This window comes from Mus musculus, chromosome 6, assembly GCF_000001635.26.
Source record: "Mus musculus strain C57BL/6J chromosome 6, GRCm38.p6 C57BL/6J".
NCBI classification, from domain to species: domain Eukaryota; kingdom Metazoa; phylum Chordata; class Mammalia; order Rodentia; family Muridae; genus Mus; species Mus musculus.
This window is the reverse complement of record NC_000072.6, coordinates 80,140,419-80,168,018: the sequence shown is the minus strand read 5'-3', so window position 1 is coordinate 80,168,018 and position 27,600 is coordinate 80,140,419. Positions and strand designations below refer to the sequence as shown.

The window sequence follows — 27,600 nt, the reverse complement described above, 5'->3', positions numbered from 1 at the left end:
TTTGTTTTTTGGTTTTTTTTCCACAATTAAGTCATTTGAAGTGTGAAGACCCACTTCTAATCTGGATCTTTGTGGTGGGAATATACAGCTTTCATTCAGATCGTTTGAGGTAGGACAATGTACCTTTAAACTTGGCCACACTTTCGGTTGTTAACCAATATTAAAGGCATAGAAGAAGGGAGCTCTATCCTTTTGCTACTTCCACTTGTTCTTGCTAGCAAGTCCATTTCTTCATTCATATGAGAATCAACTTCCTAGGGATTCTAGCATATCCTGAAGACCAGTTAAGATGTCCAATCACATTGACTGTACAAGTACTAAATTCTTGGACTTTACACTCATAGGCAGATATTGTTAGGTTAGCTGAACCATAGCCTGCAAGTCATTCTAATAAATTTCTTTTCAATATATAAAGAGGGATTGATTTTTTAGATTCTGCTACTCCAGAGACCTCTAATACATGCATGTATCTCTGCCCACGATGTGTATGTGTGTGCATTTGTGTGCAAGTTGGTTTAGGCATACAGTTGTATGTATGGATGTGGAGACCAGAAGTCAAACTCTGGTTTCCTTGGCCCACGTATCATTTGATAGAATGGGCACCACATATATGAAGCTATATCTGAATCCCAGGCCTCTGCATTTCAAATATATCTTTCTTAACAGACTCTTTCAAGAGATTATTCTCTAAACATCTTGCAATCACACTGTTTTTGAATGGATCCCTTAGCAATGCTTTCATGAAGCAGCTCTCCTGCATTTATTTTCCCTTAGGCCAACTCAACATGTGCTGTGGACAGAGAGAGGGACCATCCTTCCCATCTCCATGCCACAACAAAACCAAACAAACAAAAACCATAACACAACGCAACAAAACAAAAAGAGAAACAATGATAAAAAAAAAACCCAACACCTGATTTAATCTAATAAGTCTGTGCACTTGTTTGCCTGATAGGATGTTTACTATTTGTTTTCTGCATATGCATGCACATACAAAGAAAAAAACCTATATGATATCTATAAAAAAGGTTTTTATGAATCACTGACATCTCTTTTCTTTTCTTTTCTTTTCCTTTCTTTTCTTTTCTTTTCTTTTGGGGGGTGGTGGTGTTTCTAGACAGGGTTTCTCTGTATAGCCCTAGCTATTCTGGAACTCACTTTGTAGACCAGGCTGGCCTCGAACTCAGAAATCCACCTGCCTCTGCCTCCTGAGTGCTGGGATCAAAGGTGTCCGCCACCACGCCCAGCAGCCATCTCTTTTTCTGTTAGCTATTCTGCTCTGTCCAGACCCTCCACCTTTCAATAAGAAGAAATTCCTTCTACAAACACAAAAATTCAATTTTTATTATCTTTATTCTCTTTTTACAGTCCAGTCATTATGTTCCTTCCCCCGTTCTGCCCTCCAACACTTCCTCATTTCATTCCTCTTCCTCATCTCCAAGAGGATGTCCCCACACCCCACACACCCTATATCTCACCAGACCTCCCCATTCCCTGGCGCCTCAAGTCTCTCAAGGGTTAGATGCCTCTTCTCTCATTGAGGCCAAACAAAGCAGTCCTCTGCTGAGTATGTGTCAGGGGCCTGGGGCCAGCTAGTGTATGCTGCCTGTTTGGTGGTTCAGTGTCTGGGAGATCTAAGTAAGCCATTTCCCCCATTTATCATCATTCACCTAGTTGATCCTCTTGGCTGGGTGACCCACACAAGAATGTAAATATACCATATTTCTACTCGTTACCAATAGATGCATATGGAGTCACCTTCTTTCCCATTTTTTTTATTAGTAAAGCACTCTTAGAACAATCTGCACACTGTCCCCAGTAATTTTCTTTCACTTGCTCTTGAATGTCACTCTACATTTCACAAGGTAGAGCCACAGCTGCACATAATCCTTCAGTGTTACAGCTATGGCTAACTTTGCATGTTCTCCTTAACACTGACTGACTTCCTGTGGGTCCCATCCTTCTTTCAAAATGAATTCTGTACATTGAGATTGCTACTGTATATTTTTTGTTTTGTTTTTATCTCTCATGCACAGAGACTGTCCCTCTTTTTCCACAGTTCATGTTTTTTTTTCTCTCTCTGTTGCCTACAGCTGAGTAATTGGATCCACAATTTGCTCTAATGACTACTGCTGAGTAATTGGCCCTACAATTCACTCAGCATCCAAGATGGAAAGACTCGGAACTGTCTTTGGCTTCATTTTTCTTTCATCCCACAAAGCATGAGTGTGGGTCATTCATACACACACACACACACACACACACACACACACACACACACACACTTTGTCTGAGCTGAATCTCAGAGCATTTACCTGGATAACTAAGGGAGAAAATTCCCCTCTGCATTTTCATTTCCATTATTTCTCGCAACTTTAGTCTCAGAACAACATAGGGTAACTAGATAGGGACAGATGGCACCATTTCAGTAGTGAAAGTCATTTGCTTATGAAAATACAGTCTATGAAGGGTCTATTATCTTATACTTCATATAAATGCTCTAATTCAACAGCCTCCATCTCTCTTCTTCCCTTCTGTTGATACAGCATCTTCCTCCCTGCTCCTAGAACATACTAAGTATACTTCTGCCTCAAAAGATTTCATTTTCTTTCTTGCTTCTTGAAAGTAGTCATCCAGGTTCCTGGGCAATATATGTCTGTTGTAAGAAATATTCAACAATGATGTTATGTCAATGTTTAAATGGTTGAAAAGATAAAATGAAGGTTACTGTTTCCAGGTATGTAGCAGTTATACAAAATTAAAATTTGATATAAGCAGAGTTTTCTTTGCTAAAATGTTTTTATGGCTCTTGGCAGTTCATGTGGTTAGATGTCTGGTTTCAAATGGAAAGATATGGTTCTCAAGATGAATATTTATTATGTTGACATTCATAGGAAATGTTGGATTGTTATATATTGTAGGTTAGTATTTGGAGATGGCTCTTGAAACCAAAATACCTGGAAACTTGTTCACACTGCAAATGTGCTAATTAATATGCTGACCAGGAGAGAACCTGAGGCAAGACCAGTCAGCATTCAATATGACCTCAGGAGGATGCATCATAGAATTCTAGAACCACCGTCCCAGAGCATGTGAATGTTATCTTAATGTGGGTACCGACCAGGTTGGGAGCTTTAAACACTAGCTAGCTAGCTTTAACTACTTATGAAACTGTATGATTCATCTCATCTAGAGATAGACTGAGAATTCAGGAATTTGAGATCCAATAATGTGCAAAGAAAGTACTTAGTATAAAAAAATCTCTGGGGGAGGATTCTATTATTTTGTGTCTGTGCTTGAAATAGTTATTAGTTTTAGAATGTTTATTACTTTCAGTATCCTTCCCTCCCTGTGGTATGTTATACGCTTACCCTGATATGTTTCATCAAATTTCTTTATTGGTTAATAATTTACTGTAAATTGTTAACTTTCAAATTAGAGGGGTCTACCATATGATGGTTGGGACTTGATGCATCTTTGACTTTACAATACTAGAAACTACCATGATACCTGAAGCACTGTAAATTGAGTTATGAACATTACCTGGGTTATTGATTGGTGGAAGTAACTTGTGTTGATAGGCAGCTCTGAGTCACTGCGACAATCTTGGGGATAATCAGTAGACTTGAATATACCCTGTCACAAAGCTACAAAGTTCACAGGTCTAGGTGGATGAACAGAATGTCTGACTTGCAGTATTTTCTATTTATGAAGACAATCATCATAGACAGGACCAAAAGAACCTGATCTGAATAATTCCTCATTAAGATTTTCTTCCCAGGTGTTTTAAGGATACAACAGATTTATTTTTAGTTGAAACTAATCAGCACCTGCACATTTCCACCTCAACACACACACACAGACACACACACACACACAGACACACACACACACACACACACACACACACACACACACACACACACACACACACACACACGCTCATGTCTCCTCCCGATCTGTGACTGGACTGGCTGACTCAGAGATCCCCAGCATCCACCTCTGCTCACCTTCTAAATCTTGAGTTTATAGATGCATGTGACTGCACAGGTACTTACACAACTGCCAGAGCAAATGACTTTGAATGACCATAGCAAGGATGTCTCACGGCAGATCTTATAAAATTGGGCTAAGCTTAAGCTGGTTCTGCCTTGAGTCCAGGCCTTGTTCCATAGTAGCTCTATGGCTTACACATTGTATTTAACTGCCATCGTGTTGAAAACTAATTCAGGAGAGTCAAACATTGACTCTACTCTGCAATGGTCATCACTAAATATAACCAATTGCAGGCTTAAGATTTTGTATAAAAGGCTATTATTTCTACTTCTCCCCATTTCAATGAGGAGATACAAATATTAAGAAAGAAAATTCAGTGGGCATTTTCTTTTTTAATCGGCAAGAAAACAAAGATTTTCGTTAACATTTTTTTGTCATTTTAAGAACTGGCCTGTAGTTGCAGAGGACACGATGTGCTTCATTGTTATTATTTGGAGGATCTGGTTTTGTATTCAACATGATGAGTCCATTGAAACAGTAAGTTGTCTTTCCTAAAGAGATAGGATGCTGCCATTCCTATTTTGGTCTGCTGTTTTGTATGGAGAAAGGTGCCTAAAACAGTTCCCATTATGCCACAACTTCAGCCTGACATTCTGCTTTGTGATTCAGCAAGCCAGTCTCCTTTACAATATGGTCACAGAACTAATTTGTAGAAATGAAAAGGAAATTTAAAATTGTTGTAATTGTGTGAAGGAGGAAAAAAATCACACTCCTTTACCGATTCTGGTCTCTAATTTTCCCATCATTTCAACTGGCTGATACTTAATATCAGCAGAATTTTATGCAATTTGGTGCACCTGTAATTCACATGGTAATTTTGAAATCTATTAAATTCTAACAAGTATTAGACCTTCTCTGTTGGATATTTTGTATTCCACTTCAGAAAATGACAAATTTTAATCTTTTATGAGCCAAACCAAAACACTTGTCTTTCCCTAAGACATCTTAAGGAAAGGTATCTTCAGAAGAGATGCTGGGACTACCCAGTGGCTGGATGCACCACTTGTCTGTCATAATTTGATTGTGATGTCTCAGTGCCTCTGCTTAATGAAGTAGCACGTGGACTCAGGAGATGTAAGGTTTTCTTTCAATTCCTAAATTTCTATGTAAAAAAAATTAGTAGAGCCATGGTTAGACTCAGTTAATTCAACCCATTATGCAATCAGCATATCTCACAGGAGAGGCGGGAAGCTAATTAAAACGGCCACAGGGAACTTGTAAATAGACATCAGCAGCATGCAGTAAAAGTAAAAAGTGAAAAAAAATAGCATTTAGTGAAGCAACAGGAATTACTGGGCATCTGGCATTTGATGTTTCCGTTTTTAATGAACCCTCCTCAGTCTATGTTCTAGACCATTGAATTTCCACATGATTGGTAAATGTGATAATGTCACTTTTAAAGGTAGATTTATAAACTTATTAAGCACTATGCAATCAGCTTTACTAAATAGCAGGTGTAGGCTATGATTTAAATTACTCTTAAAATGTAATTTTTTAATTCTGATATTAAAAAAAAGTCTCAGCTTCTGCAGATGTTTGAGTTGAAAGCTTCCACTTATCAGTCTCACTCCAATTGCAGCCAAATTAATACTATTTACTATGATTTATGGGTAATAGGCTAATTTTGACTGGAGGCCCTTGGGGAAATTATATAAAGCCCAATAGTACTGTTAAACTCTTAGCCTATCCAAATAACAGTGGAGTGTAGGAAGCCTCCCAAACAGAGCAAAAACATGTGTTCAGTGTGACATGGCCTCCTTCCTGTCTCCTGAACTAAAATGCTGGTATTTGTTCTGTGCAATATGCATACTCTTTAATGGATTTTATTTGTTTATTTCAATCTTTAGTGAGAGCATGGAATAAGCTGTGTTTCTTCTCTTTTTTTACACCATTCCTCTTTTTTTCTAGTTTTCAAACGTCACCTAGCTAAGACTATTCATGTTCAATATTCAAACCTAACAGATACCCTTCAGGATTTTCTTCTAATTATCCAAGATGTTTGCCACTGTAATAGATTGTAAATTGATCAAAGTGGAAGTTGGGGGCTGATAATCAACACTTTTATGATGTTGAGCTATCTCACGTCTACTTACGGCCTATTTGCTGTGTATCCATAAAAGAGTGGATTTCTCTCTACATTTCCCAGTTAGTAAGGTCAACCTATCTTTGCTTTTATTACTTCTATTCCTCTGATCCATTTTTGTTTGTTCAAATATCCAGCAATCCACTAGCTTAAAGGTCTTTGAACAATCTCAAAATTGTGAGTTCCATTCTGGAACATAATTTATTTGGATCAAACATACTGCCATTTTCCCCTTTCAGATAATCCGTCCCCTAGCACTTTTCCATCTAAATTCATGTCCTACTTGCCTCGGGGTTATAAGCCAGAGTATACTTGGTGCTTCTGTATTTCATGGATGTTGGAATACCTTTCATGTCCTTTATTCCCAGAATCCATCAACTGCCAATAGCTCTTCAGCTAGAAGTGAGATTTTATGGGCACCTTCCCAATTCATGCTGAAATTTCAGCTGTATTGACCTTGTGAAGATATTATGCATGCACTCACAACTGTTGAGTTCAACTGTCATGCCCTGTAAATCCTGTTTCACTGTAGATATCCACTGCCTTGGCTTTTTTAATCCCTCTTTTCCCGCTTCCTCAGTAGTCCCTGAGACTAGGGGAGGAAAGTGTGGTATAGGTGTCCATTTAGAACTGAGCAATCCACAGTCTTGAAACATTTTTCTTTATAGATCTGTATCATTATTGTCTTTGTTCATATTTTAAAGCCTGGCACTGGTAGATATTGGACAAGGAAATGAAAAAAAATGTTGATGAAACTCTAGTCAACAAATAATATCACTCACATTTTAATATGATAAATATTTTATATACTGCTCTTTCAGTTTTCAGTAACATAGGAGGGTGGACAGAGAATAAAGCAGGGAAATGAAAGAGAGGAAACGAAAATGTAAAAATCTACTTAGGAGTCATGATTGAAAAAAACAACTAAATACAATTTATTCATTATCTTTTCATCTAAACCATGTAACATTATGAAATAAAATCCTCTATGTGCATTTTTTCTCATATTAAAACTGTACAAGGAACTGTTTGCTTCATTGCAATGTAGGTTGGGAGGGCTGCCTCAGGTAGTTCTGGTTGAAATTAAACTCACAATATAAGGCTGTCTAGAATTCTTAATCCTCTTGACCATACCTCCCTAAGGTTGAGATACAGGAAGGAATACTGGTGCTTTTGGGCAATATAATTTTGTGATGATCTCTGATGATTCTCAAAGCATGTTGAGCTGAAAGGCTAGTCTTATTTTATATAGTGAAAGAGAATAGAAAAATATCCTTTTCTAAACCCACATTAAAAATAAACAAGGAAATATTGGATTATATAACTTTTGTACCTTAGACAAATGTGACAAGCAAAAAAAAAAAAAAAATCTTTCCATGCTATTAAGAAATAACAGGGGAAATACACTGCCCAGTGCCCACAGGGAGAAAATTCTCCCTCAGGCTTGCTACTAGAGCGTACCCTCCTAAGTTAACTACTGTGAAACTGGTCAATAAACCCAATCTTTTAAGTAGAGAATTTGTAATTGTAGAAAAGAATTTATTCCTTGGGCTTAGATTATTGAGCTCACTTGTAATTAAAAGTAAATCTTAACAAGAAAACTGCATAAAATTGATACCGGGCTGTTCTCTTTGTGGTATACAACAGGGGGATGGATTTACATGGCCTTCTTTTTTATATCTTTATTGAAGAACAATTTGAAACTGGAGCATGAAAAATAATAGTTTTGCCAGAAGAAATTAAAATATATGTTAAACCAAATACATTTAAGTCTGTGAGGTTTAGAATATATTCTGAAATATTTTAAGATATGAAAATTAAATGTCAATTTTGCATTGAAGTCTTGTTTTTTTAACTTAACATTTTGGGACGTGTGTGTGTGTGTGTGTGCGTGTGTGTGTGTGTGTGTGTATGTGTTTGTGTGTGTGTGTGCTCTTTTGAATACATACAGAGGTCAGAAGACAGCCTTGAGAATCATTCATCAGGTGGCATCGTGGTCATTGAGAAAGGAAATCTTCATTGGCCTGGAAATCAGGAAGTAGGCAAGGCTACTTGACCAGAGAACTCCTGAGATCCATTCATCTCTGCTTCTCTGGTGCTGAAATATCACACCAGTGCCAACATGCCCAGGGGTTTAAAAAAAAATGGAGTCTGAGAGATCAAACTTTCTTCTGAATTTTATACACAACAAGAAAACATATGATGAGGATGGTCCAAAGGAATATGTACATATTTGTCATTAATTATATTTTGACTGTTTCTTAAGGCTAACAGCAATCATTTATTGACTGAATTATCTTTGCTACTGCACCTTAAAACTTTTCTAGCTGATTTAACTGATACTGTGATACTATAGGTATGTGTAAGAACACACTTTTGACTATATGAATGTCTTAGCACTGTTTTATTGTAAGTCAATTTTATGTGTTTTTGTAGTTAAGAGTCATCAGTAAATTTTGGCAGCAAGAATCTCAGCAATTATTATGTACAATAAATGGACTTTGGATAACTCAGCCTTGTCATTCTTCAAGCTGTTTCAAAGCCTCTAAAACTGGCCTTGGATACATTTATATAGTCTTTATTTGAGACTGTTGGAGGTTCCGTTTTCAAGAAATGGAGAACATCAATTATCTAGGCTAAATAAAATATACTCAGTGCCAAAGAACCAGTTCCTTTAATCCAGCCCTATCTCCTGTTTTGTTACTCTTGGTAAAGTTTGAAAGAAAGTTTGTAAACCAGGCTGTCTGTTGATATACAATACGTAGAAACAGCTACATATCTCAAGGTATGAATGTACAAAGGAATAATAGTGATATACACATTTACAACAGAATGTTATACAGCCTGAAAATAAAACTGTACCTTACCACTTGCCTGAATATGAGTGAACTTGATAAATACTGTTAGAAGGAAGAAGAGGTTTGCATGATCTTACGTACATGGTAAGTATAGAGAAGTAAAATTAACAACAGAATCACTCACATACAGGGAACTATATGGAACCGATGAGCATATTTTCAAGATGAGAAACTTCAGAGCTATAATATGCAGCAGGAGGCTGTAGGTAGTAACACTAATCCAGATCCAAAAATTTTGTTTAACCAATCAAATTTTATTTGATCCCGATATAAGATACATATATACTAGTCTGTCTCACTATTGTAGCAGTTTGTATCTCCTGACATTATATTGTAAATTGCAAATATAAAGAGTAAATGACACTGGAAAATGAAGGGGCAGGGCAGCATGCACAAAATCACCAACCTCCTAAGGAAAGATTCTTTCTTTTCAGTATGACAATATTGAAAGTTAGTTTGCAACACAGCTACCTTTAAATCCTGCTTCTGTGTAATATGATGATATTTTCCTGGCTTCATTTTTAAATTTTTATTTTGTTCACACATGAATATATTTTATTTTAACCCAATCTACTCTCTTATACCCTACAATACTTCCTGAGTACTGTTTTACCATAATCACTTCCCTACTTCCTGTCTTCTTTTTTAAAACACACACACACACACACACACACACACACACACACACACACACACATGTCCCTCAACAGAGGAATGGATACAGAAAATGTGGTACATTTACACAATGGAGTACTAGTCAGCTATTAAAAAGAATGAATTTATGAAATTCCTAGACAAATGGATGGACCTAGAGGGTATCATCCTGAGTGAGGTAACCCAATCACAAAAGAACTCACATGATATGTACTCACTGATAAGTGGATATTAGCCCAGAAACTTAGAATACCCAAGATACAAGATACAATTTGCAAAACACATGAAACTCAAGAAGAACAAAGACCAAAGTATGGACACTTTGCCCCTTCTTAGAATTGGGAACAAAACACCCCTGGAAGGAGTTACAGAGACAAAGTTTGGAGCTGAGACGAAAGGATGGACCATCTAGAGACTGCCATACCCGGGGATCCATCCCACAATCAGCCTCCAAACGCTGGCACCATTGCATACACTAGCAAGATTTTGCTGAAAGGACCCAGATATAGCTGTTTCTTGTGAGGCTATGCCGGGGCCTAGCAAACACAGAAGTGGATGCTCACAGTCAGCTATTGGATGGGTCACAGAGCCTCCAATGGAGGAGCTAGAGAAAGTACACAAGGAGCTAAAGGGGTCTTCAACCCTATAGGTGGAACAACAATATTAACTAACCAGTACCCCTCAGAGCTGGAGTCTTTAGCTGCATATGTATCAGAAGATGGCCTAGTAGGCCATCATTGGGAAGAGAGGCCCATTGGTCTTGCAAACTTTATATGCCTCAGTACAGGGTAACGCCAGGGCCAAGAAGTGGGAGTGGGTGGATTCGGGAGTGGGGGAGGGTATGGGGGACTTTTGTGATAGCATTGGAAATGTAAATGAAGAAAATACCTAATTAAAAAAATAAATATTAAAACACATACACAGAGAGAGAGAGCCTCCTGAGACCAATAAGAGTCACTTGCATGCATGTGAACATAGGACCTACCATTGTACCATGTGTAAGCTAGCAACAGCCTCACCCCAGAAGAAAATTGAGTCTCCTTCTTCTGTAGCTATCACCAACTGCCAATAGCTTCTGAACGAGTAGTAGGACCTCCATGAAATAGTGACTACTTTGAACTTGTGTGGATCTTGTGTAGCAACCACAACTGTTGAGCATTCATGAGTGCAACTGATGTTAAGTCTAGAAGATACCATTTTCTGCTGTCTTAGACTCTTTCTGCCCCTTCTTTTTGAAGCTTCCTCAACCTTTAACAGGGTATGTGACAAAAATGTCCCATTTGGAAATGAGCACTGCACATACACTTGTCCCTATACTTTGATTATCTGTGATTTTCCCTGTTAAACACCACTTACTTTAGAGCTTCACTGATGAGGGATAGAAGCTGAGCCAATATATGAGGGTGAGAATAAAGTATTTATTGAGTCTATTACAGCTGTTTCTCTTGCCTCCTTCACGGCTGTGACTGAATGTGCCTCCTAATTTAGTGGAATTTTAACAGCTTAAGACTTTTAAATTCAAATCTATATCTTAAAGACATAAAAACTGTTCATATTTATGGGATGCCACACAATGTTTTGTTACTGTAGTTATTGTTTAAACTGGGGTAAATGTATCTGTCACCTTAAACATTTATCATCTCTTTATAGAGAAAACATTTACAATCCTAAAAGCTCAGAATTTACTGTGGTTTGAAATATTTATCCAGGCATAATATTTTATAGACAAAGCCAATTATGAATTAGGTCTTAAATCCCAATTTGAGATAAGTCATTAAAAAATGCTGCCTCTAATTAGAACTTTTCATCTATCTGCTGAGTTTAGAATTTAAATCCCTAAGAAATGTTATATAAAATCAGTTCTCAATTTGTTGAAACACTGTCCACAAATAAACTTGATTGTGTGTTTTCTCAAAAAATTAAATAACTGTATTTACTGAAGCCCTGACTGGTGTGTTCTTACAAATTACCCAGGACCCCTGTGTGTTTCTGGCAGTTTGTGAACTTCCCGCCAGAGCAGCCCTCTGCCTCTGTGAAATTTGCTTCCCCAATGGGGTTTTGTCATTTTGTGTTGTAATTGCTTTTTCACTTTTCTGTGGTCCCATCAGACTGAAGCTCTTCAAAGGAAGAAACCAAGTCATAGTGAATCCCCAAGTGCCCAATCACAGAGGAAGAATATGTTCAATAAATATATTTCTATAAAATGAGTATCAATTAAATAGTTAATTAAGAAATGTGTAAGAATTCACTTGCATTTCTTCCATTTTCTACTGGAACTGACACTGGTATCTTAATGAAGACAGACAACTAAGGACACTACCAATAGCATTCTTCCTTTGTGTATGTTATGTATATGACATATGTAATTTGTATATAATATGTGCATGATATATATATATATATATATGTATATGTGTATGTATGTATGTATATATATATATATATATATATATATATATATATATATTTCACCACTGTGTGTTATCCATATATGGGATGTGCTTATATGATATATTGATATATGTGTAATACATATGATGTATGCAGTGTATATGTAGTATTTGCACGATTTTATATGTATATGGGATGTGTATGTATATGATATGTGTCTGTGTGTGAGTGTGTGTGTGTGTGTCTTATCTTTAAGAGGTTTTCATTTTTGTTTGGTTGATTGTTTTAAGCAGAAATTATTCAGAGATTTCATTTAATAAATAGGGGAACGCCAGGGCCAAAAAAATGGGAATGGGTATGTAGCGAAGTGGGGGGGGGTATGGGGGACTTTTGGGATAGCATTGGAAATGTAATTGAGGAAAATATGTAATAAAAAATATTTTTTAAAAAGAGTGTTTTTTCACTGTGCAGAGGACTCAAATTCATATTTACTAACACAACACAAATTCTGCACACAAAAAGCACACATAAACACAAACATAGGCATTCTTTCTTTTTTTAAGTACCATTTACTTCTGCTCTATAGTTTTAGAAAATACATCAGAACATTCAACCACCAAGCATTTTTTTCTTTAAAAGTTCTGTCTTTAGTTGTGTTTTATTTTCCCTGAGTTGATGCTGCAGTTGACTGAATAAGATTAAAGAGAGATGCTGATTAAATGAATAATAATAATAATAATAATAATAATAATAATAATACTGCCCCAAGAACCCTTCCTATTTGCAGGTCCCACACTCACTTATTCAGCTAATTAAAGATAGAATCATTCAAAAAGATAAATTGTACCTATAAGTATGGACAAGTTTTTATGTTGTGTGGTTATAAACCAAACAAGGTAGTAACATAAGAATTGTCAGAGCACTTAGATCAAAAAAGGCATTATAAATAACCTGGAAGATGTTTAAATAGTATATAGATGTTTGTGCATGGATCATTTCCAAGTGTTCACCCATTAGTAAAAGCAGCTTAACCATTTGTGTGTTGGTATCCATGGGGGTTGCTATGACTGCACTTATTCAGAGTGGTGAATGTAGTGGCAAACTTGTAGTGCAGCTCTTCTCTAGAATCACATCATCTTGTTGTCTCCAATGGACTCATAAGTAGAGAAAATCTTCAGCATGAAACCTTGGCACCTTGGCCTGCTTCTTAAATTTGCAACCATGTGAACCAATCAATTAACCTGACTAGCTCTACAAAATTTAAACTATGAGATGATTTTTAGAAAATTCCGGTAGAGTCTACAGAAAATAAACATATGTAAATGTGTTTATGTGTTTGTGTAAGCATCTATTATATTGTATAGATCATCTATTTCTCATTTATAAATTATCTACTGTTATATATATATATGTATATATATATATCATCTATTTATTTATCTTCTACCCTTATTATTACGTTTAATTACCTATCAAGTATCTTCATCTATCATCTATAATATTTACTTATCTATTATCTGTATATCTCTATGTGTATACCTATAATCTCTAACTATAATTTATCCCTCTGTTATATATCTATCATCTATCTATTTATTTTTTGCATCTACCTTCTATCCATCATCTCTCTGCTGTCTATCTACTTGTTATCTATCAACTTAGAATTTATCCCTTGAGATACTCTTTATCTATTATCTATATTCTGTTAATCATGTATCTGTGTAGTATTTATCCATTTGTTACATATCTATATAGCTTTTATCTATCACTTTATCTACATCTACCTATAATCTATCATCAATCCATCTTAGAAAAAAATAGTGAATAAATCTCAAAGGTCTTTATAGTAAAATATGAAAAAGTATAACCTACACCTATGATTTTAATATAATAACTTTACAATGGAATGGGGAGGCAATCAACAGAAATATTTTTAAGCCATGTATAATTTGGGTCTGATATAGGGGAAATTGGGCCAGGCATAGAAGTAGGGAGCCAGATCTATTGTGATTTTTAGTCTATTTTAAAGTTCTCCCTTCCCTGAAATAACTCCCTCACTGGTGCTTGAAACCTCTATTAGATTTCTTAAGCCCTAAAGATTCTGGTCCTCCCATTTCCCTATTAAATTGAAATTGCTTTACAGGATGTAACACCATAGGAAGCACCCGCTAACACCTGATCAGGGACTGTTTCTCAATCTGGAAGATAGCTAATTAAGTGGGATCAGTCCTGTGGGATAGTCTGTTCAGAATGGGGTGCATATCAGGTGGATAGGATCCCCAACTGAGAAGTTAGGGTACTAAAGAAAACTTGGTCAGATTGAAGTTTATTCTCCACTTGTATGAATTGAAAACTGACAACCACTGCAGACTCCGACTCTTCAGCGAGAATGAAGTTAGAACCCTTGGCGATAAATGGAAGTAAATTCATCTGCAAAATAAAATCTACCAAAGGCATCACAAGCTCTGATAAGGCCAAGAGGTTTCAAGTATCACAGTCTCTTTTCAGGTGATTCATTTTTTGTACACAGGCATCATGGAAGACAAAAACCATAAACCAGCACAGTGGGTTCAGATGGATTCATTCAACATCCATTGAATATTTACTCCAAAGAAGGCTTGGACTTCAAGATCTAACAGGTGGGCTAGAGATAAGCCTTAGTATCAAGGAGAATACCATGACCAGTGATAATACATTGTGAATGTTCGAATGCAGGGCACAAGCTGCTAGGTTTTGTAAAATGTTTCAAATCAAAAGTAACAGAGATATTATGGAGAAAGGGAATTCCCAGAAAAGTTTCCCTGTTAGGGCTGAAAGCCCTTTTCTCCAAATCAGGCTCCAAAGAGTCTATTAGCTCTGCCTTCCACTGTCTTGTCTGCTTTGTGTCTCCAATCTATACTGGGCTTGAAACAGTAAGACGACAGAAAAACATGAGGAGAAGGTGGGGGAGAACAAAAAGGGAGAGGAGGAGGAACAGAAAAAGAAGGAGATATGGCCTCAAAAAGGCTACCAGGGGACTATAGAAAGATGGCACAGAAGTCAAAAGCACATACTGGCATAGCCTCACTTGAGATAGCTATATCATAGTCCTTTCAGCAAAATCTTTTTTTAAATATTTTTATTATTATGTATTTTCCTCAATTACATTTAGAATGCTATCCCAAAAGTCCCCCATACCCTCCCAACCCCACGTCCCTACCCACCCATTCCCATTTTTTGGCCCTGGTGTTCCCCTGTACTGGGGCATAAAAAGTTTGCGTGTCCAATGGGCCTCTCTTTCCAGTGATGGCCGACTAAGCCATCTTTTGATACATATGCAGCTAGAGTCAAGAGCTCCAGGGTACTGGTTAGTTCATAATGTTGTTGCACCTTCAGGGTTGCATATCTCTTTAGCTCTTTGGATATTTTCTCTAGCTCTTCCATTGGGGGCCCTGTGCTCCATCCAATAGCTGATTGTGAGCATCCACTTATGTGTTTGCTAGGCCCCAGCCTAGTCTCACAAGAGACAGCTATATCAGGGTCCTTTCAGCCAATGCTTGCTAGTGTATGCAATGGTGTCACTGAAACTTATAGAGGAGAAAGTGGGGAAAAGCGTCGAAGATATGGGCACAGGGGAAAAATTCCTGAATAGAACAGCAATGGCTTGTGCTGTAAGATAGAGAATTGACAAATGGGACCTCATGAAACTGCAAAGCTTCTGTAAGGCAAAAGACACCTTCAATAAGATAAAAAGGCCACCAACAGATTGGGAAAGGATCTTTACCTATCCTAAATCAGATAGGGGACTAATATCCAATATATATAAAGAACTCAAGAAGGTGGACTCCAGAAAATCAAATAACCCCATTAAAAAATGGGGCTCAGAGCTAAACAAAGAATTCTCACCTGAGGAATACAGAATGGCTGAGAAGCACCTGAAAAAATGCTCAGCATCCTTAATCATCAGAGAAATGCAAATCAAAACAACCCTGAGATTCCATCTCACACCAGTCAGAATGGTTAAGATCAAAAATTCAGGTGACAGCAGATGCTGGCAAGGATGTGGAGAAAGAGGAACACTCCTCCATTGTTGGTGGGATTGCAAGCTTTCAGCAAAATCTTGCTGGCATATGCAATAGTGTCTGGGTTTGGCAGTTGATTAGGGGATGGGCCAAGAAGTGGGAGTGAGTGGGTAGGGGAGCAGGGTGGGGAAGGACATAGGGAACTTTTGGATAGCATTTGAAATGGAAATAAAGAAAATATCTAATAAAAATATTGGAAAAATGGACATACTGTTCGTGTGCAGAATCTGAATTTGGTTCTCAGTACCTACAATCAGTGTCCTACACTCCAGATCCATGGAATCTGACACCTTCTGACCTCTATATATTTAAAATGCCTTGATTTTCTAGTTTAACACCCCTCTCCAACCAAGTGATGGGTTTACTAAGCTAGTTACAGAAGACTAGGTAGAGTAATTTTCTTGACATTGAAAGATTGGTAATCAAAACCTCATCTCTAAATACACAAACTATTGAAACTGATGCTTTGGTTTTAGATTCTGAGGCCATCTTATCTTGTTCTTCAATGAACAGGGATATTTCTCTCCCCCCTCCCAGTGGTCCTCTAATGACTCACCCCCTCTTCCTGAATTCTCCATTATGAATTATGCATCTTTTGGAGACTATGTATAGAAACCCAAGTTTACCATGATTATAAATATATCTGTAGGAACTGAAATCAGTGTGTTGAATTCACCAGGCTACCTACCATAGGTAAGGCAGGAAGTAACATTTCAGTTTTTGTTACAGACAGAATTGTAGCAGCATGTCATTAAAGGTAAATAAATTTGTCTCTGCACAAAGCCTAGCAGACATTAGAAGACAAGCATTCTCTCTAAATATGCTGCAGTCCTAAAGGCTCCCTAAATCACTACAGCACACTACAGTGACATCTGCTCAGCCACCTAGCAAATATTCTGTATTTGCAAGCATTTTGGAAGCAGCTACCAATGTTTAATTTTGGAATAATGGCTCCTTGATGTACAAACCCCTGGAGGACTTTTAAACAGGCTGCATAGGGATCTTGGTTGTAGTTTCTGTAAATAGGAGAATGAGCTGCTTCAAGTCATGTGTTGTGTTCATGAAGATTTGATAAGTTGAAACACAACATTATGTCTGTGGCATCAGCAACCATGAGGATCAACTTGGCCATGTAAGCAATAAGAGGAAGAGCATGTAAAATCAACAGAAATTGGGGTGGGACAGATGTCTCAGTGGATAAGGACCTACTGACACAATTCCTAGCACTCCAAGCAAGCAGCTGATAATTGTCCATAAGTCTAGCTACAAGAGATATAATGTCTTCTCTGACTTCTGTATGCATACACACACACAGAGAAACAGACATAGATACATATAATTTAAAATAGAATAATTTTTTATTAACAGAAATTTTAGTCTCTAATGAAATGTGATTTGGAAAATGATCCCAGATTGTTAAAAGTGAAGCCATTATTCTTAAATAGGTAAAAAGTAATAATCGTGGGATTGAAGATACAGATTTGTGTAGAAAATTTAAAGAGTTTAGTTGAACTTTGTGGAAAGTAGAGTTCACATAGAATCTTGATTTGCAAGTCATCTGAGCTCCTTATCTAACTTTTCAGCAAAATTCCCAACACAAACAATTTAAGGGGAGGTTTTCTTTCCAGTGTAGAGCTTGGAGGTACAGTCACCATGGTGAGAGAAGCCTTGGAGCAGGAGCCTGAGGCAGCTGGTCTCATTGCACTGGCAGTCAGGCAGAGACACAAGGGAGAAGTATTTACCTATTTCTTTTTTTGTTCAGTCTGACACCTCAGACAGAATAGTGTCCTTCATATTCAAAATGAGTCTTATCTCCCTTTAACCAATCTCATGTAGGGACTCCCACTCAGACATGCCCAGAAGTTGGTTATCTAAATGATTATAAATCCTGCCAAGCAGACAATCTATATCAACCATCATAGAAAAGGTAAGATAAGGGTCATTTTAGCTCCTGCCTGTGAGGTATTGGTGATACCCAGTTATAGCTATTTGCCTATTTGCTTCTAAAATGTATTTTCATATCCATCTCTTTTTTTACTGATAATTTTATTTTATCCAGTACTTTAAATTTTAACTATGTTTATTTGTTTCTTAATTTACTTGTATGTGTATGTATGTGTGTGTATGTCTGTGTGTGTGTATGTCTGTGTGTGTGTGTGTGTGTGTGTGTGCGTGTGTGTGTCTGTGTCTGATTGTATCTGTGTGCATGTAGGCACTATTTAAAAATGTGGAAGTCAAATAACAGTTTTTAGAATTCAGTTTTCACTTTCTATCTGTGGGTCTTGAGACTATAACTCAGGTGTATACCTGTGAAAAACCCCTGTACTTGTGAACCTTCTCACACGCCCAGGTAGACAGATTTGAAATACACGAGGGATCCTTTTGACTGTTTTTCTCAGCTGTAGATGGGATGTCCATTCTAATATAATCAAAGTCAAGAACAATTACAGAAGACTGTGCTAAGAAAGTAATGTCACAATCCATTGTTGTATGTCACTAAAGGTAATGTTGCTTCTTGTTGAAAAGTTCTGCTTAAACATAAAATATGTTTGCTTATTTATTAACTTGTGAAGAATGCAAGAGTGTCAGGATGAAGGCCCGAGATCTACAATCTTTCCTATGAAAGCCAATTTCATGAACAAGCTAGAGTTCCCTGGCCTTCTATACAGTCTCAAAATCAGGGAAGATACTTTTGTTGCAGACACTGTGAAGTTTGTCTCTGATCTAAGCATACTTCCTGCTGCCCTCTGAGATTATGGTTCAGTGGATTTAAGACATTATAATAGATATTGGAGAATACTCTCCTTTTACATGCCAATCAGAGGGTGAGAGCCCCTGGCTAATGTTGCGAACTCTGCAGAGAAAAGAATAGGTCTTGAGACTCTAGAGTCTTCTACTCCAATTCCCCACAAAGGCGTTCTGTAGCCTCACAGGGCAAAACCACGGAAACACACTTGAGTTTTATAAATGGATAGAACTAGCGATCATCAATAACATTTTTTCTACTTCCTTTCAGAGCTGGTTAATCACTCTGGAGATGATCGACACTGAGACAGAGCTGGATTTCCAGGCCTTAGCCTGATAAAGAATTTTTCACTAAGAGTCAATGAGGCCTTTTCAGAAGCAGGGTTATTGCAAATCTGTTTAATTAAACCAGGAAATTCAGGAAGTCTTTGCAGCACTCCTCCCTTGCTGATAAGTTTGTGAATTGGGAGATAAATATACTGCTATTTGGAATTAAAATATTTCTAAACACAGTTACATTGTTTCCTGTTTCTTCCTTTCTTTCTCCCCTTTCTCCTTTTCCATCTTCCCTTGTTCTACCCTCCTTCCATTCACAAAATGGATTTCTAAGATTTCCTTAATGTCAGCCACTATAATAAAGTCCAAAAAGCCAAACATGGCTTGCCCATGAAGCAAAGCATAATATTATATAGTTATTTATAATTTATTGTGATAAATACTATAAAACTGAAATACTGAGGCCTGTGTGGATAGTCTACTCACTTTTTTAGTTGTCCAGGGAAGCCTTTGCTGCATTTTTGCCAAATTGTCTGAGTGAGTGACCTTCTGTACCCCACAAAAGCCTGTTATGTTTCTATTTATCTCAGACACTTCTAATTGTCTTAAATCCATTGCCAATCACAGGCACTAACAGCAACAAAACCAATTAAAGACCATGGATTCTGTAAGGGCGTGGTTGTAATTATAATTTGCCATCAGTAAAAGATGAACTTTTTCTCTGTTTCTTATATTAGTCAGGGGTTTTTCCAATGCAAATTCACTTTCTCAGCAAAGGGGAAAAAACACTTGGGAAGCATTAACCATTCATATATTCAGTATCCCACTAATATTGTGGAACATAATAGTGTCCATGTCTTATAAACAAAGCTTGTCTTCTTTCACTTTCCCTTTATAACACACACACACACACACACACACACACACACACACACACACACAGAGAGAGAGAGAGAGAGAGAGAGAGAGAGAGAGAGAGAGAGAGAGGTGTCCTTCATCTACTTTCTCCATATTGAAATATTCCAGTATTCCTTTCAGTTCTGAGAAGTAAACAAAACATACAAGTCTTTGAAAGTTCCTAAACACTGTACTCACAAGGTTCTTTCTATGAGGTCATATAAACATTAATGATTATTGAGGAGAAGAAATAAATATTCTGACCACTTGAGCCGCCTAGTAGTTTTGCTGAAAGATCCAGGGAGACAATTTTGAGAGTCAGAATCCATGATGAGTTGGGCATTTCAGTGATAAGGATGTCTTTGAGTAAGTCACAGTCTTGATCTATGTTCCTATAAATGACTCCGTTAAAGCTGGACTTGAGTGAAATCATTCCTTGGTCTGTTGGCCATGCCCAGGGTAGCGATATACTCATTTATATATCATCAGGAAAAGGCATACATTTGCACCATCTGAGGTACCAGTGTTGAAAATCAAAACTAAAGTACCAAACCTCAATGGAGAGGCAGCCTTGGACATTCTCTAATGTTCTGATTGGTTGTTCACATCTGCCCACACAATAAGATGGTATCAGACCGAACTCTTTACTACCTATTAAAATCCAATTATTTTAGAACAAGTTTTAGAAAAATTTGTTGGTTGTGATTCAGGGTGGAGTGAACATTGATTATGGGTTTAAGTTGTGATGTGTATTCCAGGGCATGGTAAATCAATTTCACTGAAAAAAGGACACCAGATGTGTGTGTACTCATTTTATCCCCAAACATCACACTTCATTTCTTTTAAGATGTTTGTTTTTGGGAATTCATACTGCTCTACACAGTTCGTATAGTGGAAGAAAGACCGTGTCCTAAGTACAGGTAATGACCTTTGTTCAGGAAAACACATATCTTCCTGCACTTCATTCATTGTATCAAAAAAAAGATACTATACAATGTCCCAATTGCTTTCTGTTCTTCAAAGTACGTGAGCATATTAATTCATAATTTTTCTACCTTTGCAGCTGCCAAGGCTTCTCAATGACATAGACATATCTTTCTGTGGACTTTCTAGAATTTAGTATCCATCTTTTTTTCTTGTAATATATATGTTCTTTTGACTTCCTGTAGGAGGTATTACATATGTTCTTATACCACAAGAAAGATTCTACCTTCTTACCACCATATTTTTGCAGACTACCACTTCATCCCAGTTATGTTTGCCCAGGAGATTCCTCTCTCATGAGATGTACAGATCAACTGTGTGTGTGTGTGTGTGTGTGTGTGTGTGTGTGTGTGTTGATGTGTGGTACATGTCATGCATGTATGACATTTACAGATCAACTGTGTGTGTGTGTGTGTGTTGATGTGTGGTACATGTCATGCATGTATGACATTTACAGATCAACTGTGTGTGTGTGTGTGTGTGTGTGTGTGTGTGTGTGTGTGTGTGTGTGTGTGTTGATGTGTGGTACATGTCATGCATGTATGACATTTACAGATCAACTGTGTGTGTGTGTGTGTGTGTGTGTGTGTGTGTGTGTGTGTGTGTGTGTGTGTTGATGTGTGGTACATGTCATGCATGTACTTGTTTCCATTGAGGCCACAGGGTAATTCCCCATTGCTTGCAGCTTGACTTGTAGGCAGTTGTGAGCCATTCAACCAAGGTCCTGAATAACAAACTATCGTGGACCTCTTTGAGACTAGTACATGCTTTTAAATGCTGAGCCATCTCTCCAGGCCATGTGTGCCCTTCGCTTCTGTGTGAACCTCTGAACATAGAAAATTTAGTTTTTACAATACATACTTTAGCACAATGCTCAGAATTAAGTTCTCCCAAGACATTGTAATATAAATAAATACATATATAAAATAATTAATGCCATTGGTTGTGCCCATTACCTAATGGCAAACTTGATTTTGATTACTAGATTATGGCTTTCCATGTTTATATATTCATGCAAATCAGCTAATTCCTTAATTTGAACATAGATTTATCTTCCTGAGTCTATATAACATTTATATTGCTACAAAATAAAACATGATTTAAAGCTTTCATCTTGTTTTTCTCATTTGGCTTTTCACTCCAACTTTGTATTGTTTTGCAAAAGAATGTTGCCTCAATTTTTTATCTTTTAAATCTTGTTGCTTCAAATCATGACTAAAAAGTTAATGACAACAAAAAAACATATTCACCACTTTGATGTGACTTTATGAGTGAGGGACCTTCAAATGTGCAAGACTGATGCAATTATGTTTTGGATTATAGCTGTAAATATTGCAGGTATCAGTCTATTCATATATTTTTCTGAAATTATATATGTATCTTACATACTTTCTATGTATACACACAAAAATATCTATTTGACAGAAAGTTTCTGTGTGTGTGTATATGAGTGCATGTGTGTTTTGTATGCACGTCTCTGTGTGGGTGCACATGTGCCTTCCAGAGAGAACAATGGGTGTCCTGTTCTATCACTCTGTACTTTATTCACTGAACATATAACCTCTTACTGAACTTAGAGTTATGCTAGGATGTTTTATCAATAGTCTCCATGCCTCATGACATTAGATTGTCCCTGAACAGTCACACCCAGATTTTTAACTGGGTGTCTGAACTTGAGACCTCATGTGTGTGCTACAAGTGCTCTTGCCCAATGACTCATTTCCTCCATTCTGTTTCACTGTTCATGTTTAATGCTCTGAGTTTACTTCTAAAGGAACCCAGAACTCTTAGAAAGATTCATAATTGCAGGATCACAAAATGGTACAAACTCATTCTTCAAAGAGAAGAAAGCCATCTCTTCTGATGCAATCTAAAACTAAAGAAATTACCATTGTTTTTTGTTTGTTTGTTTGTTTGTTTCGAAACTGAAGACAAATTTAATTTTCGAAATCCATTTTTATACCATTTTAATTGCATGCAAGTGTTAAGGGTGAGCAGTACAATAAGGAACTAAAGAGACAATAGTCAAGGAACAAGCAAAACAATAATAAAAAAAAAAAAAAAAGAAAAGCCCCATGACCACTCCCGTGATAGCTGTTTCTAAGGACAATCACACTCATTGTTACATCTAGTAACAGATTCCCAGTAAAACCATACCCACTTCTAGTAAAAATGCAACTCAAATGCATACATCTGACAGAGCAAAATGTTTCCTTTCTACAGAATACTGAAGAGAAGGACTCAATGAGAAGGAAACGTAAGACTAAAGGAGCTTATCATTGTACCAGTATAAATAGAGTTCTAAAATAAATAGGCACCACTAAAATATTGTACTATTTAACTTAAAACTTAAGAGTACTTCATACTGACATTTAAAATATGACTTTTTGACCCATTATATTGATCAGCAAATAAAGAAATATATATGATTATAGCTGCTATTTATTCCATCACTGATGCACTCAATAAACATTTTGAGAAGCTCTTCTGCAGGAAAAATGTGTTTGGGTGCTAGAGATGGATTCTTGAACAAGATTTACACTTATAACTCCCATATAACTTAAAGAAAATCAAATGACACATTTTATCAGTTTCTTTGTCTTTACAATTTTTACACTTAGAGTGAAGAATTTCAAATAGAGAAACTCCTAATATTTATTATGGAATATATGATATAGTTTAAAGAAAAAAGCAACTATTGCATTCCTGGCTATTCAAAATAGCTTGTAGAGTCAGTTGAGGCAGTGTATATTGAATTACTTTATTTCTATTATCTTTACATTGGGACACAAGGCTTTCTCAGAAGACAGAAGACAGTAAATAGCATTAAATATTGTGTTAATTCCCTAAGAAACTTTATTTAGTATGGAAAATAAAGTTTTTTTTAAAAGTCAAATATTATGGAGTTTACATTATTTAATAAAAGAAAAGTTCCATACCCTTCTAAATGCAATGGCTAGTAACCTTTTAAACACTTTTATTTTATTTTTATTTCTTGTAAGTGTTCTTTCTATTTTTATTTTGGCAATGGAGAATTTTTTTATAACTAGAAAGTGCTCATTAAATTTTATTTGTTAATATCCTATGAAATATACTTAATTTATAAAGATTCATCAAAAACAATTGGATCCAAAGACTTTGAAACCATGATACAAAGATAGCCATTAAAAGTATCAAGCAGGAGGCAGAGGCAGGCGGATTTCTGAGTTCGAGGCCAGCCTGATCTACAAAGTGAGTTCCAGGACAGCCAGGGCTATAGAGAAACCCTGTCTCGAAAAACCAAAAAAAAAAAAAAAAAAAAAAAAAGTATCAAGCAGTGGAGGCCTGGAGCAGTGGTTCAGTGTGGTCAGTAGCACACAGATATGGGAGATGAGCCTGGTTCCGTTCCCAGCATCCACATCAGAAGGCTTCAACTCCAGCACCAGACAATCTAATACATTCTTCTGGTCTCTGCCAGCAATGCACTCATGTACACATGTACTGCCCCCCAATCTATGTAATTAAAAATAATAAAGATCAAATTAAGAAATCAAGTACTAGTATCTTAATTTTCTTTTTTCTTTTTCTTTTTGATTGGTTACTTTATTTATTTACATTTCAAATGTTATTGACCTTCCCAGTTTCCCCTGCACAACCCCCTTCTCCCCTCTCCCCTCTCTTCTCCCACTGCCTCTATGAGAGTGTTCCACCACCCACTCACCCACCCACCCAATCCTTCCTCAGCACCCTAGCATTTCCCTACATTGGGTAATCAAGCCTCCACAGAACCAAGAGTCTCCCCTCCCATTGATGCCAAGGGTTACAATTTCAATGTTTGTTTTCCTCACATCTAAAGTCCAATTGAAGAGATGTCAGTGCCTTACTTTAAGCAGGTAAACTCTTATCTCATTACTTGTTTCCTTAACTGTAAAATGAACCTTACAGCTAATGTCCAGCTATGTTATTTTACAGATAAATAGTATTCCACTGTGTGTGTATCTTCTGTATCCATTTATTAGTTCATGGGACACAGGTTGATGCCATAACACAGCTTTTCTGGGTGCTTTTACTATTAAACAAAGGCAGTCATGTCTTGAATATCTGATTTCACCCCTTCTGCTAATGAAGAAACATTATATTCTTGAAAAATATTGAGGGCAATGCTGCTGAATGTTTTTATAATGAAAACATTTTATTTGAGACAATGCTTATGCCAGCTACTTAGATATGATGGCTTTATAGTCTTCTCCAAACACCATTTTATGTGAAATATATTTATGTGGCATCAATATATACTATCACGTACAAAATTAATTAATGAATTACCACCCTAATGAGACAGTTTGTTTATCTGTTTCTATTCTATTACATGACTGGCAGAAGCTTTTAATAATAGTTCTTCTACTAATTCCACAGCATGCCTCCTCTGCAGCTCCTACCTCCATATAGTTAGATGAAATGACCAGCAAGTCTCCAAAAGTATGAAGACAGTCACTTGGAGAACCTGGTGTGGAAGCTGAGTTTCTCATTCATTAATCCATTTTCAAGTTTCAACATTTTATTTGGATGAGAAATATTAAGGAATCATGGGCATGCGCCACTAAGTGAGCAGAAAAGAAGGTCATGAGAAAGCTATTTCTCAATTGATTTCTGTACTGATATTTCACCAGACAGCAGTAACCATAAACTACTAATGGACAAAACTTACTGCGATCTCTCTCTCTCTCTCTCTCTCTCTCTCTCTCTCTCTCTCTCTCTCTCTCTTGCTCTGTGTGTGTATGTGTGTGTGCAAGTGTATGTGTTTGTATGTCCACACATATTGTTATGGAAGTGCATGACTGTGTTGTGACTCATGTGGAAGTCATAGAAGAACTTTTGGAACTCAGTTCTCTTCCTTCACCATAGGTTGAAGAGATTTACCTTGGCTCAGAATTTTGCAGCAAGCTTTCCACCTCTAAGCCATCTCACTGGCCTAGCTTCATGTGTCAGGTGATTTCCTCTGAAGACATATGATTACATTGCTAAGAGAATCTTTTCACCCATCATTTAGTCAATAAACTGTATCTAAGACCACACCAGATGAAGAGGCATCGATATTGTATTCTGAGTCTTTATCTTCTTCATGCTGAATAGTTGTTAAACTGGAATGTAAAAACACAATGACTTGCTCCACAACTAACCTCATTGTGGAAACCTGATAATTATCTATGAAATTAGATTGTTTAGAAATAATGAATTACAGTCAAGATGCACGGCATTAAATGCAAATTATGTCTCTAAATTAAATACATACATAACAGAATTATAGTTCTTGATGTCATCAGGAGAAAGAGGACTGAGAGTTTGTTGTCAATTTTCTAGACTAGGTTAACTGAGATAAGAAGACACACCTGAACTGTAGACTTAATGAAACGGAGAAGGGAATTTAGCCAAACAATGCAACATTCTTTTTCTTTCTTCTTTTTTTTTGGGGGGGGGTGGGGATGGGAGGGCTGTTGGTGGTTCAAGAAAGGGTTTCTCTGTATAGCCCTGGCTGTACCGGAACTCACTCTGTAGACCAGGCTGGCCTCAAACTCAGAAGCCCACCTGCCTCTGCCACCCAACTGCTGCCACCACTGCCTAGCATAATGCAACATTCTAAAGGAAATATATCAATAATCTTTCAGCTATTAGAATTTAACAAGCAGTGTGGATTAAAGGACTGCACCTATGTGTCAAGAGGAGGAATATGTATTTTTAATTTAATACAAATAAGTAAAAACTAATTATCATGCCATCAGAAAAATTCTCAAAGAAATAATCATATCAAAAAATTGGTTTCACAAGAAACAGCTATATCAGAAACCTTTCAGTACAATGTTGCTGGAGTATGCAATAGTGTCTGCGTTTGGTGGCTGATTATGGGATGGACTCCCGGGTGGGGCAGTCTCTGGATGGTCCATCCTTTCATCTCAGCTCCAAACTTTGTCTCTGTAACACCTTCCAAGGGTGTTTTGTTCCAAATTCTAAGAAGGGGTGAAGTGTCCACACTTTGGCCTTGGTTCTTCTTGAGTTTCTGCCTAGACGGCCATCATTGGGAAGAGAGGCCCCTTGGTCCTGCAAACTTTATCTGCCCTAGTACAGGGGAACACCAGGGCCAAAAAGTGGGAGTGGGTGGGTAGGGGAGGAGGGGAGTGGGGAGTATAGGGGACTTTCGGGGATAGCATTTGAAATGTAAATGAAGAAAATACCTAATAAAAAATTGAAAAAAAATGGTTTTAGGCACAAGGGCACAAACCTAATGCTAGCTATACAAAGCCCAGAGATAGAAGTGTAAAACAAACTAGGCAGTGATGGCACATGCCTTTAATCCCAGCACTTGGGAGGCAGAGGCAGGTGTCGAGGCCAGCCTGGTCTACAGACTGAGTTTCAGGACAGCCAGGGCTACACAGAGAAACCCTGTTTCGAAAAAAAAAAAAAAAAAGACAAAAAAAAACCAAACAAAACAGAACAAAAAGAAAACTGATTTAGAGTCCCCTAAATTTAACAGTATTAAGAATGATCAATTTTAAGGCTCTTCCCAAACATAAAAGCTAGTAAGAGTTTTGCAGAAAAATTATGTAATTATTTAGAAGTT

The 27,600-nt window shown here is 37.0% G+C and overlaps 1 protein-coding gene and 1 long non-coding RNA gene across 9 annotated transcripts in view; both read right to left on the bottom strand.

The window, feature by feature from the left end:
- Lrrtm4 (leucine rich repeat transmembrane neuronal 4) overlaps positions 1–27,600 on the bottom strand; it is a 791,305-nt gene that overhangs the window by 642,144 nt on the left and 121,561 nt on the right. The gene's annotated exons all lie outside the window — the stretch shown is intronic.
- On the bottom strand, positions 1,360–27,600 carry Gm32091. Its single transcript, XR_869186.3, has 2 exons — positions 21,321–27,600; positions 1,360–8,071 (listed from the first exon to the last, which is right to left on the bottom strand). It is a non-coding gene; the product is annotated as a predicted gene, 32091 (long non-coding RNA).